Here is a 17,546-nt window from a genome sequence, read left to right as displayed (position 1 = left end):
TGCTACAGCTTTCTCATCTGTCTAGGACTTTCATGCTGCCCTTTGGCTTTTTTAAAAATATTTTTTATTGATTTTAGAGTGGAAGTGAGAGGGAGAGAGAAACATCAATGATGATGAATCATAGATTGGCTGCCTCCTGCGCACCCCCTACTGGGGATTGAGCCGCAAGCTGGTCATGTGCCCTGACCAGGAATTGAACCATGACCTCCTGGTTCATAGGTCCACGTTCAGCTGCTGAGCTGCACCAGCCAGGCTGCCCTTTGGCTTTTGAAAACTTAATATAACCGAACACTCTATGTTTCCATGGTCTTTTGATGGGTCAACTTGGCTAGGCTACAGTCTCCAGTTGTTCACTCAGACACTACTTTTGGTAATGCGGTGTGATGTTTTGTAGATGTGGTTGAAGTCCATAATCAGTTGACTTTAAGTAGTGGAAAGTATCTAAAATAATCTAGCCGGACTGATTCAGCAGCTTGAAGGCCTTGAAAGCAGAGCTGATGAAGAAGAAATTTCATCATTGGACAGCAGCTTCAGCTGGTACAGAGTTCGAATTTCAGACTTACCAAGCCAGTCCTCATGAGCCTCTAAACCAGTGGTGGGGAACCTTTTTCCTGCCAGGGGCCATTTGGATATTTATAACATCATTCACAGGCCATACAAAATTATCAACTTAAAAATTGGCCTGCTAGCCCTAGCCAGTTTGGCTCAGTGGATAGAGTGTTGGCCTACAGACTGAAGGGTCCCAGGTTCGATTCTGGGTCAGGGCATATGCCTGGGTTGTGGGCTCGATCCCCAGTAGGGGGCATGCAGGAGGATCCATGATTCTCCTCTCATCATTGATGTTTCTATCTCTCTTTTCCTCTCCCTTCCTCTCTGAAATCAATAAAAATATATATTTTTAAAAATTAGCCTGCTATATTTGGTCAAACATTTAAGTAATTCACCCCTAATGCATTGGCAGGGCCAGACCAAATGATTTCCCAGGTCTTAAATGGCCTGTGGGCTGAACTCCCTACCACTACTAAACCAATGCTTTGCAATGCATCTCTTGTATATTATCTGTTATTGGTTCTGCTTCTCTGGTTGGATGCTGACTGATACAGTGGTCCAAATTTTGCCCCAAATTGTTTTTGTTGCTGGAGCTGCGCTAGGACTGTGTGTGAAAGTCATAGGGCAGCTTCAAAATCAAGAGGCAGGATAGAAAACTGTCAGAGGAGCTGCAGGATCCAGTGGCTCTATAATACCTTGATGGAGAGTCCTGCTGACCCTGAGTAGACCTGTGGCCTGGTAACAAGCTCTCCTACCAACTACATAAGGAAAAATTGCAGAGACAGAGGAGAAAAGACTTCTCATTCACAATCCATGTGAATGGGAGAAACATTCTTGCAGAGACAGCTGAGAGGGTGAGAGAATCCATGCCCCTTGAGCTGTGCCCTGCCTGAATAACTGCTGCTAGTGCGAGCAGAGCCAGGGGACCTCCCTCTCCACAGAAGGCTGTTCTGAACATGGCGACCAGCACATTTGGATCTCAGGGGCTTTGGGCATCCCACACTTCCAGATCTAACCCTGGAACTTCAGAGAGAAATGAGAATTAGAGGAGGGAGGACAGGGAAGCAATGTTGGTTGGTTAACATTAACACTTGCCTATGAGAAGAAATGCTTTTAGGTCCTTGAAATAAAAGGTATTACATGCAGGCTTGAGAGCCACCCAAACTTGGAGCTTTAGCGAGCTTTAGCAAGCTTTCTAAGCTTTTCCAGGCTCAGCTTTCCAATTTGTAAATGGAGATAATACCTACATTAGGCTTTAAAGCAAACAGTGGGTTACGTTCTGGGCACATGGAAATGGTGCTTCATAAACCTTTGCCCCCTTCCATATGCACAAACTCACAGGGAAAATAAAACCCTTCCAGGGGCTCCAAAATGAAGATTCCAGTACTGTATCCTGTTCCTTTACTCCTGAATATGTCTTGGCTAATGTGTTTGATGACTGAATACATATAATATTCTTCCTCTTTGTAGATGTAAATCATGTTGTTTTCTGCTCTGCTTCAATGTCCCTAGATTCTGGGTGCTCAGTAAGCATTGTTATACTAAATAAATGATTGCCATGATGGTGTAATACATTTTTGAAAACCAGAAACATAGGACATTCCTTATATCCTGAGTCAATGACAGAGTCAGAATCTATTCTAAAATGGCTGATTCATTGTCCGATGGTCTGCCAGCTAAAAGGGATCTTTCTTTGAATACCTCTGTATGTAATTAAGTGTGCAGTTCTTCAGTTGTGTATTTTCTCTCTGTATCTTTTTTTGCTGATGGCCAAGGGCATTAACTCCTTCCTTCCTTAGGCAGTGGAGCCTTGGGAAAAAATTCGAAGAGAAACTCTATAACCCTGGGAATATACCACAAAAATGTAGCCAAGGAAACTTTTATTGGCTAATGATAGAAAGAGTGACCCGGCAGGTTTGAAACTGAAGATGGGCCTCTAATCTCAGCGATACATCAAATACAGAAGTTACGTTTCCAAATTCCTGGAAATATCACATTTCCTCATGGTCTTTTGCTGCATTCTCTTCCGTGGGGATTATTTTCCCCTATTTCTTAAAATGAGTCTGCTTTCCCCCTGAAGATCCTCATAAAATTACAGTATTGTGTCTCAATAGAAAAAGTTCTTGGAGAAGGAGGGTGAGAAGAGCAATACATCATATTGCAACTCAAATCACATGGAATCCCCAAGATAGGAAAGTCTTATTTGCTATGTTCTCCAGTGGAAAGGGGGTTAATCTTCAACTCGGAGCACTTTCAAATATGTGTTGTGATTACACCCAGAGAGGAGCGTGCAAATTCAGCCAAAATGAATTACTCCACTGTCGGGAGGTGGCTGAATGAAGGGTTGAGTCAGCAGAGGGAGAGTATGGACAAATTATGTTGATTGCACAGTTTCAATGTTGGCCATTTTGTCCAAAACAGAAATGGGAAAACTAAAAATGTGTTCAGAGTGCATTGTTATAGGAAAGCTTCTCTTCCTTTGTTGATGTTTCTGGAATTAAGTCTTCACCTCTATTAAGCAGTGTAGCCTGTTGGTACAGGAGGCACCGCAAAATCCTTTTTCCACCGTGAAACCCAAATACCAGCTGTAGAAATGGACGTGGTCCAGTTGCTAAGACTCTTTCTGACCATCCAAAAGGGAATGTCTGTTCCCTGCTACAACTCACTGACTTTTTCTTACCTTCTTTCTCTACCTAATCCATCCTCCTTGAGAGGAGGATTGGTGATTAAATCTCTTAAATTATACACTGCCATCCTGGCATAGACTTAGCATGTGCATATAGCTAATGACACCAAATGATCAAAATTAAGTGGAGTTTCCACTTCTGTCCTCACATTCTCCTTTCTTCCTAAAACCTTACGGACACCGTGGCTAGGAAACACAACCATTTAATGAGACATCTGGAAATGGGTGGTTAAGTTAAAGTAGCCGTGGGTAACAAACCATCTGCTCTTGGCAGGGCAGAGCAGCACAAACACACACAGCATTAAATGGAGCCCAAAAACACTCCCAGACCTGACCGAGCATAAGTATCCCACAGTCCTCCATGGCCTGAGCTTCTTCCTCTGGATTTACAGGCATTGTGTCTATAAATCCAAGATAAACATCAAACTATATATACATACTATGTGTAATTTAGGTTTTCATCATTGTACCTTTCTATGCTTACCAAATTTTCTCTAATGTGCCTTTGGCTATAATCAGAAAGGAGAGACCCACTATAAATGTTTGTCCTTAATATTGCAAACTGTACTCACCTTCACTTTAGCCCTCAAGACCATACCTCGTTCGTCTGCTTAGTGGCTGCTTACTGTGTGCTAGGCGTCCAGCACAGCCTTAGAGGATTTTTGGTTTGATTCTTTGTTTTGTTTTAAGAATCAGTGGCTTAAGTGAAAGGGATAGTGGTTAGAAACATATTAATGGTCAGAAGGAGGGTGAAAATGGAACCAGAAATAACTCAAATGTCCCTAAATGGGAACATGAGTATGTCACCAAATTTTTGGATGTGATGGGAATTTTTTAGAATTGATTATGCTGATGTTTACACTGCTGTACATATTTGTTAAAACTCAAAAATAAAGTCACCAAAGGTAAATGGAATATTATGAGGGTAAATTAAATAGTATTAAGGCATCAAAAATAAGCAACTTGATATGTAATTTTAAATTATAGTAAGTGGAAAAATGAGAAACTAAAAGAAAAGGCACAAACTTAAATTGTAGAAATCTATTTCTGCACATTAGACAAGAAAGGAAGTATGTTGGTAAGGAAGGAAACAGTGTATATTGCTCATGGGATTTTTATGTCTACAAATTAGACTGTATTATTTTTGAAGATTAATACTCAGTCATGGGGCTCTGTTTAGAATAGGCAGCTGGGGTGGGGACCCTAAAAAGATGGTTGCACTGAAACCTACCCAGGAGAGCCGTTAGGTGTGAAGTTCACTTTGGGCCTGGTTTGGAATAGCAAGCAAATGGCAAAATGTGGTACCATTCCCACTGTGTTTATATTTCTATTCAGAGTACAAAGTGGTTTTCTCAACAGGATATAAATAGTGATACTAGAGACTGAATATACTTGCTCTATTGAAACATAGGCCATGAAAATTAAAAGAAGGCGTATGTTAGGAAATAAAATGAAGACTAATTAGGAGTGCTTTCAAGAAAAGTAACAGAAAACCCAGTTAAGAAATGAAGACCTGGAATGAACTCACATCAGCAGCCTGGAGGGGAGTAGGCAGTGTCAGGTTTGGGTCAGCAGTTCAATAATGTCATCAAGGTGCTACTCTCTTTCTGTCCGTTCTGCCTTTCTGTCCTCAGTGTGTTGGCTTTTTGCTGTATAATCCCAAAGTGGCTGCTGCTGCTCCAGTCATCATGACTTTATTCCAACAAGAGAAGCTCCAACATGGAAGTCAGATGAAGCCATGCATCCTCCCCTGCACCCAGACAACCTCCCCTGCACCCACACAACCTCCTGAGGTTGGTGAGGGGCAGCTTCTTGGGAGAGGAGAAAAAGTTCATGCAAAGTTTGACCTCTTCAATGACTGAGTCTGAACCCTGAATTGATTATTTACCTGAAAGTGTCTGTACTCCAAACCACAAGACTGAGTTGGCCTGAACTGGGCAGCTTCCATTATTCCTAGGACAGCCTTAGGCACAGTGAAGACACGGGTGAGAAGACACTTAATGTTTCACACTGTAGAGTAAACCCATCCTCCACAACACCTCACTGGCATTGCAAGCACCTTCCTAAAAGCAATCTCACTTTGTTTCCTATATTATAATCAGTTATTTATAAAAGTATTTTTTTCTTACTAGATTCTGGCAAGGCCTATGCTTTATGCATCTTTACGTAGCACCTACCCTGTATATAACAGGTGGCTGATAAATGTCTATTGCACTCAGTTGTGTTTTTTCTAAGTTAAAGGTTCAGTATTTGTTTTTCTAAAGATAAACATATTCCTCACTCTATAACAACTTTAGAGCTAAAATGGTATTAATTATCTTTAATTTTATTTCTATCATGTATTTTCTATTTGAAAAATCATTAAAGTGTGTATACACACATGCATACAGATACATGTATATACTCACATACATGTGTGTGTGCACATACATATACAGTGATGACATTACATGGCACAAAAATGTCTTAGTTTCTATATTGACCAGGGTGCCATCGCCATACAGGACACGGTCATGGTCTTTATTGGGCTCTCTGGGCAGCAGTGAGCGATCACTGAGACGCCCACGTCTCTCGCCTCTCCGCAGTGGACATGTGCCTGGCTGTCTTTTCATGCACCTGACAGCGTTCAGGTTGCTGCCAGCCACTACCTACTGAACTTCCACTGAGCTGTCAAAGTAGCTTTATCATGCATAACTAGATCATTTTCCCCCTGACACGTGAAAATTAACTCATCATCGCAGAAAGTCGCTGAATTGTTCTTTCCAGGAGACATTACCTTCTACTTAGCAGTCTTGTTTTTGCCTGCCTGAAATTGCAGTGTCTGGCAGAGAGAGATGCATGGATACAGGGCTACACAAGTGCACAGATCTCAGCATTGCGGAGTGGCTGCTTGGTCCATGCTCCTATCTGACCCAAAAGACAAGTTCATAAGTACCTCTTAGGAGGAGCATCTGCTGGCCACGCCCACCGAGAACCCTGCTGTTGCTGTGAGTGGCAGAGCATGGCAGCCAGGGCTGCCCCTCTCTCCTCTGAGATCTTCCCACTCTTGGTGAGTTTGGCCTCCCTACTGATTCTGCGTGCTGACGCGGCACCTTTGCTCCGTTTGCTGACACTGGTTGTTCCTCTTTTAAAGTGTTCTCCAGGACACCTGGCTGCATCCTGAGAAGCATTATTCTGCTCCACGAGACTTGTCTCCTATTTGCTGAAGGTGGTCTCAGGCTACAGAGTACCGTTCCCTTTCTCTCCCTGATACTAATGAGATTCTAAAAGTACTGACTCTGTAATCTCAGCATGCTAATCATCTGCCTGCTTTAAAACACAAGCCAGGAGAAGATCCTGTGACCGATTGAGTCATCTCTGCCCCACAACCAATTCTAATGGCACCTTTAAGCACTCACTCAAGGATATGTTCACTGATTCGTGGGATTTCATGAACAAAATAAACTAACAAAACAGAAACAGACTCATAGAGAACAGACTGACAGCTGTCAGAGAGGAGGGAGGTTGTGGGGCTGAATGAAAAAGGTGGAGGGATTAAGAAAAAAACACACCTCATAGACACAGACAATAGGATGGTGATTATCAGAGGGGAAAGTGGGGAGGGGAGGTAGAGGAAGGTATAGGGGAGATAAATGGTGATAGAAGGAGGCTTGACTTGGGGTAGTGAACACACAATACAATATACAGATGATGTATTAGAGAACTGCACACCTGAAACCTATATACTTTTATTAACCAATGTCACCCCAATAAATCCATTTTTTTAAAAAAGGTGCTTGAATGTGCCTTTTCAAGTAGACTGAGGTATTGCCAAGTTTGAGTGGACTATTCTCAACACCTGTTGGTGGATTTTTTTTACTCTACATGGCTAAAATATGAACTTTTATGACGATGGAGAATGTTAGAGTCTTTGTAATCCAATATATGGGGTCTTCATAAAATCTTCCTGACTTTTAAACTACCACTACTTGAGTTTAAAATACACAATAGAGCTGATGTTTAAACAGCATTCAAAGCAGATTTATTAAAGTTTAGGGCCACCTTACACAACTTTGCACAACATATTCTTATTTCAGAGTCTACTACAAAAGGTGGCTACCATACATGGTGAGGTAAGCTGGTCCCCTTGGCTTACAGAATGTAAGACCGAGCCAGCTGTGAGAAGAAAATTCACTGCTTACACGTTCAAATGTCTAAAACAACACCTGGACTTCATAAAAAGTATATGCTATAGATGGGTTCCAAATTGTTTAGCAACACAATCATAATGGCTTATGTCTCTTCCTAAGAAATTTTCTTTTGAAATTAAATTACTGTTTGATGCTTCCCAAAGTTGATTTGTGGGTAGGGGTCTAGTCTGAGAAAGATCTGCTTTTATTTTGAGTGACCACAACATGAAAGAAACATATTTTTATCTTCTTTGCCTTTTTTTTTTCTTTCAAATTACTCTAAATCATCTGTACTTTAGAACATCAGGCAGTCCTTATAGGTAGAACTCGATGAGAAAAACAAATTGGAAAAAGTTCTCCAAAATTTAATGAAGTGGTTTGAAAATGCCAGACTACTTATATGAAATAGAAGACTGTTTTGGCTAAAACAATAAAGATTTTGGCCCAGTTTATGACAGCAAATCAAAAAGTTCACCAATGGTTACTCCCTAGATGCAAGAACAATCAGTCCATTTAGATAACTGGCCAATTTAGACTTAAAAAATTTTAAACAGAACATTGATCGAAATGGTTGTTGGACAATTCTTTTCAATGTCTTTCTGGCTTTATCTGGGCCCCCTAGGTCAGAAATCTTATGTGGAGAAAAACTAGAGGTAAACAGCAACTTATCTAGGTAATACATGTTACTATAAGCAACCAGTAACTTATCTAGGTAATGCATGTTACTGCAGGCAACCAGTAACTTATCTAGATAACACATGTTACTATTGGCAATCATAACTTATCTAGTATGCCACACTGAACTCAAGTTACTCAGTTCCAGGGGTTTGGACTCAATAGATGTTCTAGCAAAACAGTTAATGCAGACAATACAGAGACGTGTGTCAGGCAATTCATTTGATGCCAGTTATTTTGTTTTGAATAATTTACTCCAATTTTTATCAAATTCATATTAAATAGATTTTGAAATAAATAGAATGATAGGAAATAGTTCTGGCCAATTAATTTTCATAAAGGTTTTTTTGTTTGTTTGTTTGCCTTTGTTCATAACCCTTTATTCTACAGTCTCTATTTCTTGTTTAGGATCATTCAAGGTCTCATTATCATAATTCTGAGCTTGAGTTCTATTTTTTTTCCTTTTTTTAAATTTTATTTTTTATTACAGTTTTCATTCAATAATTTTTTGTATTAGTTTTAGGTGTAAAACACAGTGGATAGAGACATTCATGTAGGTTACAACATGTTCACTCTGACAATTCAGGTGCCCACATGGCACCATAGATAGCCATTACAATATTGTTGACTATGTTCCCTATGCTTTACCTTCTCTTTCAAAACAGCACATGTATCTTTGAAATGCAGGTGATTGGGCTGATGCAGACTATCTGAAAGCTGGGAGTTGTTGTGATTTGACTTTGTTTTTACATATTCTGTGGCACTAGTTTGTTTCCATCTTGTTCCCTTCTTTCCTTTAAAAATGAGTTATAGAGTACAATTATATGTGCCTCTCAAAATTGCTTTGCTCTAATATTATTAGTTTATCTATCTTTATACCTCAATTTAATAGGTAGCATAATCAGTTTTACCAATATTTTATTTATAGTTTAACAAATCATATTCAATCTATCAAAGCAGGCTATTAAGACTTCAAACTGAAAGTACAAAATTTGTTGTCCTAACCTGTCTGGCTCAGTAGATAGAGCATCGACCTGCGGACTGAAGGGTCCTGGGTTCGATTCCGGTCAAGGGCCTGTAACCTTGGTTGCGGGCCCTTTCCTGGTGTGGGGTGTGCAGGAGGCAGCTGATCAATGTTTCTCTCTTACCGATGTTTCTAACTCTCTATGCCTCTCCCTTCCTCTCTGTAAAAAAAATCAATAAAATATATTTTTAAAAACACACACAAAAAAAAAACTTAAAAAAAAAGAAAGTACACAATTTGGGAAATACCTAAATTAGAAATTTGTTGCCAAATGTTTACACAGCTGCAGTAGGACACACAAATTTGTTCATATCACAAGTAATTTTTTATTAATTTCACCTCAATTATTGATTCCAAAAGAGTTTAGGACAAAATGGATAGCATGATAGTGATACAAAGTCTTCTGATTAGAGGTCAAACTATTATTCCATTTGCGAAACTACCCATTGGGACAAAAGACAACCAGCCTATCAAACTAGCAGAGAGCGGCAGACCTGAGACTGAATTGCCCCAGTGTTCCTGTGCTCCTTCCAACACCATTCATCTGGTAAACGCTGAGAGCCTGCTGAATGGCAGACAAGTGCTGGGTCCTGGGAACATAAGGTTAAATAAGACATCAATCCTACCTTCCAGAACTTATAGTGATGATGCAGGAAAATAGGGTAAATGGGGAAATTATTGCAGGTAAATGGGTAAATCACTACTGAATATGGTAGCACAGGAGTTAGGGACATTGACTTGTTAAGGGGACACACACACACACACACACACACACACACACACACACACACACCCTACCTGGTCTAATTCTAAGCATTTTGTTCACATTAGCTATAGTGTTCTTCAAAAATGCAGATCTGATTATATCATCACTATCATTCACCTCTTATTATTGAAATCCTTTTATGGTTTTCCATTCCTTTGAGGATAAAAACAAACCTCCTTAATACAGTGGCTTATAAGACCCAGTTCTGGTGTCCCCTTGCCTCCCCTGCCCTCTCTGGGTTCTGGCCATATAGGCTTATGTTTTTTTCTGAGCAGCTTTATTGATACAGTATAATTTATATACCATAAAAATTGCTCTTCATCTGTTTTAACTATACAGGTCAAAATTATGGAGTATATTTACAATTATACAACTATCACCACAATCTACATTTAGAACATTTCCATCACCCTATAAGGTGATTTATAATCATTCCTCATTCCTAACACCCAGCCCCAGGCAACCACTAATCTGCTTTCTATCTTTGTAGACTTGCCTTTCTGGACATTTCATATGAATATAATCATATAATAAGCATCCTTTTGTGACTGGCTTCTTTCACTGAGGTTCATCCATGTTATAAGCATATATCTGTACTTAGTTTCTTTTTATGGTAGAATAGTATTATAAAGTATGGCTAGAGCTCATTTGTTCACCCATTTCTCAGTTGATGGACACTTAGGTTGTTTCTATTTGGGGATGGTATTATGAATAATGCTACTATGAACATTCATGTACAAGTCCTTGTGTAGATAGATATTTTCACTGCTCCTGGGTAGGTACCTATGAGTGGAATTGCTGAATCGTATGTTAAGTTTATGTTTAACTTTTTATGAAAAAATATTTTACAAAGTAGCTCTATAATTTCATACATTCCTGCCCGCAATGTATAAAAGTTCCAATGTTTCCGCATCCTTATCAATGCCTGCTGTGGCCATTCTTGTGGGTGTGAAGTGGTAGCTCATTGTGGTTTTGATTTGCATTTCCCTAATGAGGTTGAACATGTTTTCACATGAGTTCTGGGACATTTTATATCATTTTTGGAGAAATATCTATTCCAATAATCCGTGCATTTTCACTTGGGTTATCTTTTTATTATTGAGATATGTGTTCTTTATATAGTATTCTTGATAAAAGTCACTGATCAGATTTATAATTTGGGAATATTTTCTCCCATTCTTGGGTTGTCTTTTCACTTCTTTGGTGTCCTTTGAAGAGGAAAAGTTTTTAATTTTTATGAAGTCCAATATACTTTTTCTTTTATTCTGTGTACTTTTGATGTTTAGAAATCATAAACTTAAGTCCAATCTGCTATTTTTATTCCCTGCTCCTTGCTATAACCACTGCTGCCCCCAGCGCAAACTTTTACTTGCTATCCTTCAGCCTGGGACACTCGATTTATCCCCTCCTCCTCACCTATTAACTTGAACCCATCCTTCAACTCTCAGCACTAGCATTACTGATTCAGAAAAGTCTCCCTGATGTCTTCAATAGGTCAAACCTCACAGGAATGAAGGCCTCAGGAACCTCACTTCCACAGCACTGACCCGGCAGCAGGTTTTCGTTGATCTGGTGATTATTTCATGAATATCTGTCTCTCTACTTTAAGCTCCTCAAAAACTTGCCTGGATCTGTTTTTGCTTGCCATTATATTCCCTACACCTAATACCCTTGTTAGCACATAGGAGGTAGTCAATAAATATCTATAATAATAAAAGCATAATATGCTAATTAGACTGGACATCCTTCCGATGTCCTTTCAGACAACCTTCTGGATGAAGCCGGGCCTGCGAGGGAAGCCTGGGTCCCGGGTGCCAGAGGGAAGCCGGTGCCAGCAGCCTGGGGGAGGAAGGCCTACTCTTGCACGAATTTCATGCATTGGGTCTCCAGTTTGTTAAATAAATGAATAAGTAATAAGTGAAAGAGTTCACTGAGAAAGTGTCATTTGAACTGAATCCTGAAGGGAGAGGGTAGGAATTTAACAGGCAAAAAGGCAGGACAGGGAACTGCAGGCAGAAAGAATAAGGAGTTAAGAATTGTTTTGTTTTTAAAGTGAAAGAGCCAAGTGTGATGAGAAGTTCACTAAGACAAAGCCTGTGTTTGCCTCTGTGTGTGTGTGTGTGTGTGTGTGTGTGTGTGTGTGTGTGTGTGTGTGAAGGTCTATGCCAGTGATGGGCAACCTTTTGAGCTTGGTGTGTCAAACTTCGCCAAAAAACTGAGCATAACTCGGGTAGCGTGTCACTTTGAGGAAAAAACTAACTCCAAGACTCTAGTCGCAAATGTTTCATCCTCAGGAGCAGCAAATGTTTCATCCTCGGCATGCGGCCGCGTGTCATCAGAAATGGCTACGCGTGTCAGTGCTGACACGCGTGTCATAGGTTCGCCATCACTGGTCTATGCAAATGTGCAGGGAAAGACAGAAGAGAAAAGATGTTTAGATGAATATCGGAGAAGAACTGGCACCAGCATAGGGTGTAGGCAGAGGGGCTGGAGCGGGAAGAGCTTATTAACATACATGAAGAGGTATCTTCTGTCCCTCACCCCAGCATCTTGGGGCACATCAATGGAGTGTGTTCTACCTCCCAGGAGGTGTGCTATGCAAAAGCAGTGTCAGAGAGGAAAACCCAAAAGGTTTTCCTAATGATGGAAGTCAAACGCCGTAGCCTCTGTTCAGGGGAGACACTGGTTAGAAAGGCTCTCTGCGTCATCCAGATTGCAACCTCCAGGGATCAGTGAGTATCCGCAGATAGGAGGAAGAATGTTCACGTTATTATTGACTACTAGTTCAGTGTTCAAGTCCGTGAACAATGCAATTTACAAATTCAAACACGTCTTAACATGGGAACAAGATTCCTTCAGCCCATCGGATGAGGAACTACAGTGATAAAGAAGAAAGTTGAGCTCTGACAGCAGAACTCGGTAGAAATTAATGTTCCAAAAGATATTGTCGTATGTCAGTCCCTGGAATAATTTTGGGAATCACATCTTTAAACTACCTTTTTATTTTGGGGTCATGTTTTTAAAAAGTTGTGAAGTTTATAGTTTCACTAAAAAGAAAAAGATTGTGTTTGCAAAATTTTTCATCCTTTCTGTTTATATTCTGGCAAAAATCTTTTCAGTTTTACCTTCTTAAATTAGATCTTTTTGGCTCATTGCAATGATTTATTTATGTTTTCGTTGTTTTTATTGGCATTTTAAGGATTGGACTTTTAAGGTGCTTAACATAAAATAAACTCATGCACTGATAAGTTTGGAGGCCAGCAAAAATTTGAAAACCACATGTTCACAATGAAACAGGGATAATTTTAAAATTAACAGATCCAAGCTAAGCTTAGGATGATGTCAGAAATCTCTGTGCTCCAGAGTTTGAATCTGTGTGTATTGGTTTGACTTCTTTCACTGCTGTGATGGAAAATCCCCAAAACTACAAAATGAGGTCCTGTGGAGAAATGAATACCTCCTGACATTAGAGGTTTGCAACTCGTCTCTAAATATCCTTCCTAGTTATTCTTCTTGTTGCCTATCTTCTTCCACACATTGTGAGGGTGTTTTCTCCTAAAAAAATAAATAAATAAATAGCCAACTCAACCCTTTCTCAGATTTGACAGCTGATGGGGGTGTTGTGAAATAGAGACTCTGCTAGTAATGTGTGTGTAACAAATTTATCTGTGTTTTCTTTTGATTTCTGTTGCTCTTGAGCTAAGTTATTTGTTCCATTTTTGTTTAAGATAAATATTTTTGGAGTTCTTTGCAGGTTTGCATTTTGTAAAAGAAAATAATGCTCTCTAGACATTTTTCCAGGCCCGACAGTTCATAAATTCCAAGCTAACAATTTTAGCTTTAATGCATGGTAAAAATAAGTCTGTGTTGATATCTTGGTCATGATTTAAAGCTACTATCTTTTATTTTTAATATTGTTGAAAAATGATTTCCTTTATTTGCTGTCATTCCAGTTTATTTCACTTGCAGGAATTTAAAGGCAAGATGTGCATTTTCCATTCTGGCCACTTGAGGGAATCAGACTTTAGAAATGGCTGGTATTTTAGATCTTTATTTCAACAGATAGGAGAATAAACATTTATTTGTTGACAAAATAGTTCTCGTGTCACCTAGACATCAAGAAGATCACAGAGCCTCCGTTCTAAGATAAATTACTCTTCATATGCTTTATATCCAGGTGGAAAAGAGGAATTGCTGATGAATGGGAGTCCTGGGAGGTACTAATTGAGGGCCCCACATACAATTTATGATCAGCACTCTTGGACTTCAGAATGATTAATACCATCAATTCTCACTGGAATAAGAGCTGTTTTAGCCCAGGAGAGGACTGTATATTACTGTTTATAGAGGCAGATAACATCAAAGTAACCCACGGCTTGTGTTAAGCAAATACAAAATTCTGGGTCAACGCAAATTAATCCTAAAGGAGTCACAGAAAGTTCTTAATGACTGTGAGATCTATACATTATCACTTTTCATTCAAGTGGTGGAAAATGGTAGCACTATTGATGAGATTTGCAACTGGCCTCCTTCACTGCATTGTGCTAACAGCTGCATAATAGCATATTCTCCAATAAAGGGCCCTATTATCTATACATCTGTACTTTGTTAATGAAGTGTAGAAGTCTATGCAGTTTTAAAATTACATTCGGGAGCTTCTGAACCATTTTAATATTATGTTTCACAACAAAAATGCAGCAAATCACATTATACTTTATATATTCTTACACTCTAAGTGGCTGTGTGGATGGATGAATTAAAGACTGTTCTCTTATCTACATTATACAAAACAGATGTTATTTCAAGGGCATATCATAAAGAAATTTTTCCCCAAATGATGTTACTCAGTGAATAATTATATATTCTTTGGTTTTAGGAAAGTGGGACATTTATAAACATAAGAAAACATTAACTTTAATATTTAAATGTCTTATGTACATATTTCAAGTAACATGTTGGGGAGTTTGAGTATAATTTAAAGAACTGTGGATAAAGTGAGTTTCTCAGCAAACATTTTTATTTTACTTTTTTTTTTAAATTTTCAATTACAGCTGGTCAGCAAACATTTTTATATTTCTATTTTTATAGAGTTGGTATTTGCTTTAACACATTTTAACCCCCCAATTTTTAATTAACTCATTGCCCCATTTGGGTATGTCATGTATCCATCTTATTAATTATTTCAAATTAATTGCAGAATGCAAGCTCTCTTCAAATAAGCATAGTAATGAATTTAAATTTATTAAAATCAACTTCAGATCCTTTCTCTGACATAAAGTATATTAAGTAACATCCCCCCCGCCCTCATTGCTTCAAGCCTTTTACCAATTTTGAAAAGGTAGGAATCTAATTGACTTGAATTTCACATCCTTTTCCTTCTTGTACTGATTTTGCTAAAAGTTGAAATAGATCGTTGGCAGCCTAGCTAATTTGCTAATTACTTAATCCAATCTCTAATAGATTAAGTAGTTGATTTCCTTTGGAAAACACTCATAGGAAAAATAAATTAGTCATTGAAATTACTCTGTGGTGAAATATATTATTTAAATATTTAAAGATCATTTCACTTAAATCAGTGGCTTGAACTCAGATTCCTAAGATTAGCATTTAACCATAGGTTTCATACAATTTAGGGAAGAAAAATTATCTTATTCACTAAAATAACATTATCTTAGTGAAGGCTTCATATAACATTTTTATCATTCAATGTTTATTGACTTGTGTATATTTTTTTGACAAGTCATATAAAATTAGGGCTCACTTTGTTCTGCCCAGTCATGAAATAGTCCATACTTAACTGCCCCTGGGACTGAGCATCCCAACAGCAGTCTCTAACCCACTGGCTGCTCACACTTGAAATGGCTGCACACCAGTAGAGAATCATGAATATATGCCATTTCTGATGTGATTTTCTAAGTCATGATATAAAAGATTTTATCGCATTAAATTGTTTACATCCTCCTGTTGGCCATGTTTTGAGTGTCACAATCCCTATCCTTATAGATGGTTCTCATGATTGGCAAACAACTAATCAGCTTAGAAAACCAATCCAACTCATTCAATGACATCTTTTTGACAAAGTGTTATTTTGACATGAATATACCCTTTGGTCATGTGCCATTTTACATTTGTCAAAATTACTTTACTTTCTTTGGATTGGCATGAGTCAAATCAGGAAGATAGAACCCTATTTAACAGATGAAAAACCTGAGTCCCAAAGGTTCAAAGTCAAGCCTAAGTCGCTGAGGGTAAGGTTGAACAGCAAGTTACTGTGCTTCAGGAACCATGAAGGTATCATGATACCTACTCAGGGATTCCTTTTCTAGCCAGTTGTCCAAATGATCTGTTCAGTTTTAGTGAAGCCATTTTCAAAAGCCCTGTTTGAGAAACAGATTATTTCAACACTAGAGGCCCGATGCACTAAGATTTGTGCAAGAATGGGCCTTCCTTCCCCTGGCTGCCAGCACCACCTTAGCTCCAGCCAGAGCCGCCTTTCTGCCTTCCCACACTGCCCAGAGGACCGGAGCAGCTGGAGCAGTGTGGAACGCCTGCATTGTCACCATGGCGATGACGCAAGCATCCCACCCTACCCCTGGCCACTCTGCGCCTGCATATGCAAATTACCCCACCATCTTTGTTGGGTTAATTTGCATACTCACTCCTGATTGGCTGGTGGGCGTCACAAAGGTATGGTCAATTTGCATCTTATTCTTTTATTAGTGTAGATACCTATAAACATCCTTTATATGAGGTAAGTGCATCAACCATGGGAATGCTGACCTATCATGTTGATAGGAACCCATGATGAAGATGCTCCCACAGAAATAGTAATGCTCACACTGGACTACAAGGCTGACTTGTTTTGTTTTGTTTTGCTGCTACTTTATATTCAGGGAAGAGAGGAATTCATCCCAATAGGTACAGATTTTTGAAAAAAAAAAAAAAAACAACTTTAAAAACCTTGTATTTCTTTATGTATTTACCTACTGTGTATATTTCTAAACCAATATCTTTGAGTAATAGCACTTTACCTTCAACTGGGACATGATAATTATTTCAACTTTTTTCATGTGCTTCTTCCACACGTGAATACCTGATATTTTTCTATCACTTATCAGGGGCAATAAAACCACTACCCCTTGATTGAAATAGTGGAGGATGCTGGCATGCTGTTTATTAAAATGGCATTTATTCCACCTCTGGCTAGAATTTGCAACTATTACTTTTCTTGGGTCCATATCAGTCATTTTAAAAAGTACTAGCCACTTGGGCTACCCTAACCCTGGAGAGTTTATAGGGACTGTAAATCTATTAAGCCACAATTTGCACATAATAAAATAAAACAGCAAGTAGTTAAATGAAAGGCTCAATTCTGAGCGGCCGAACATTTTCCAGGAAAAGGCATTGAAATTGCTTCTGCTACTGCTCTCTGCCTTTGAGAAATTCAATCACGCTGATTGAGGAAACCTGGAGCGAGTTGGCTGTTCCTTCCTCCAGTTCATAATTGCCCTGTAGACCATTTAATCATCTGTAGATGAAACAAAGCTGGTGCTGTGGAGGGCCGGAAGCAGAGGCATGCGCTTATCAATTGCTTCCTACCCACCCTGCCGAGCCAGCACCCATCCCTGAGCCCGGCCGTCCTGCCGGCAGGGGAGCTGCAGGCAGACTGGATCTTCC

The sequence above is a fragment of the Eptesicus fuscus genome, chromosome 19, assembly GCF_027574615.1.
Source record: "Eptesicus fuscus isolate TK198812 chromosome 19, DD_ASM_mEF_20220401, whole genome shotgun sequence".
NCBI lineage: Eukaryota > Metazoa > Chordata > Mammalia > Chiroptera > Vespertilionidae > Eptesicus > Eptesicus fuscus.
This window is presented reverse-complemented; position numbering follows the sequence as displayed.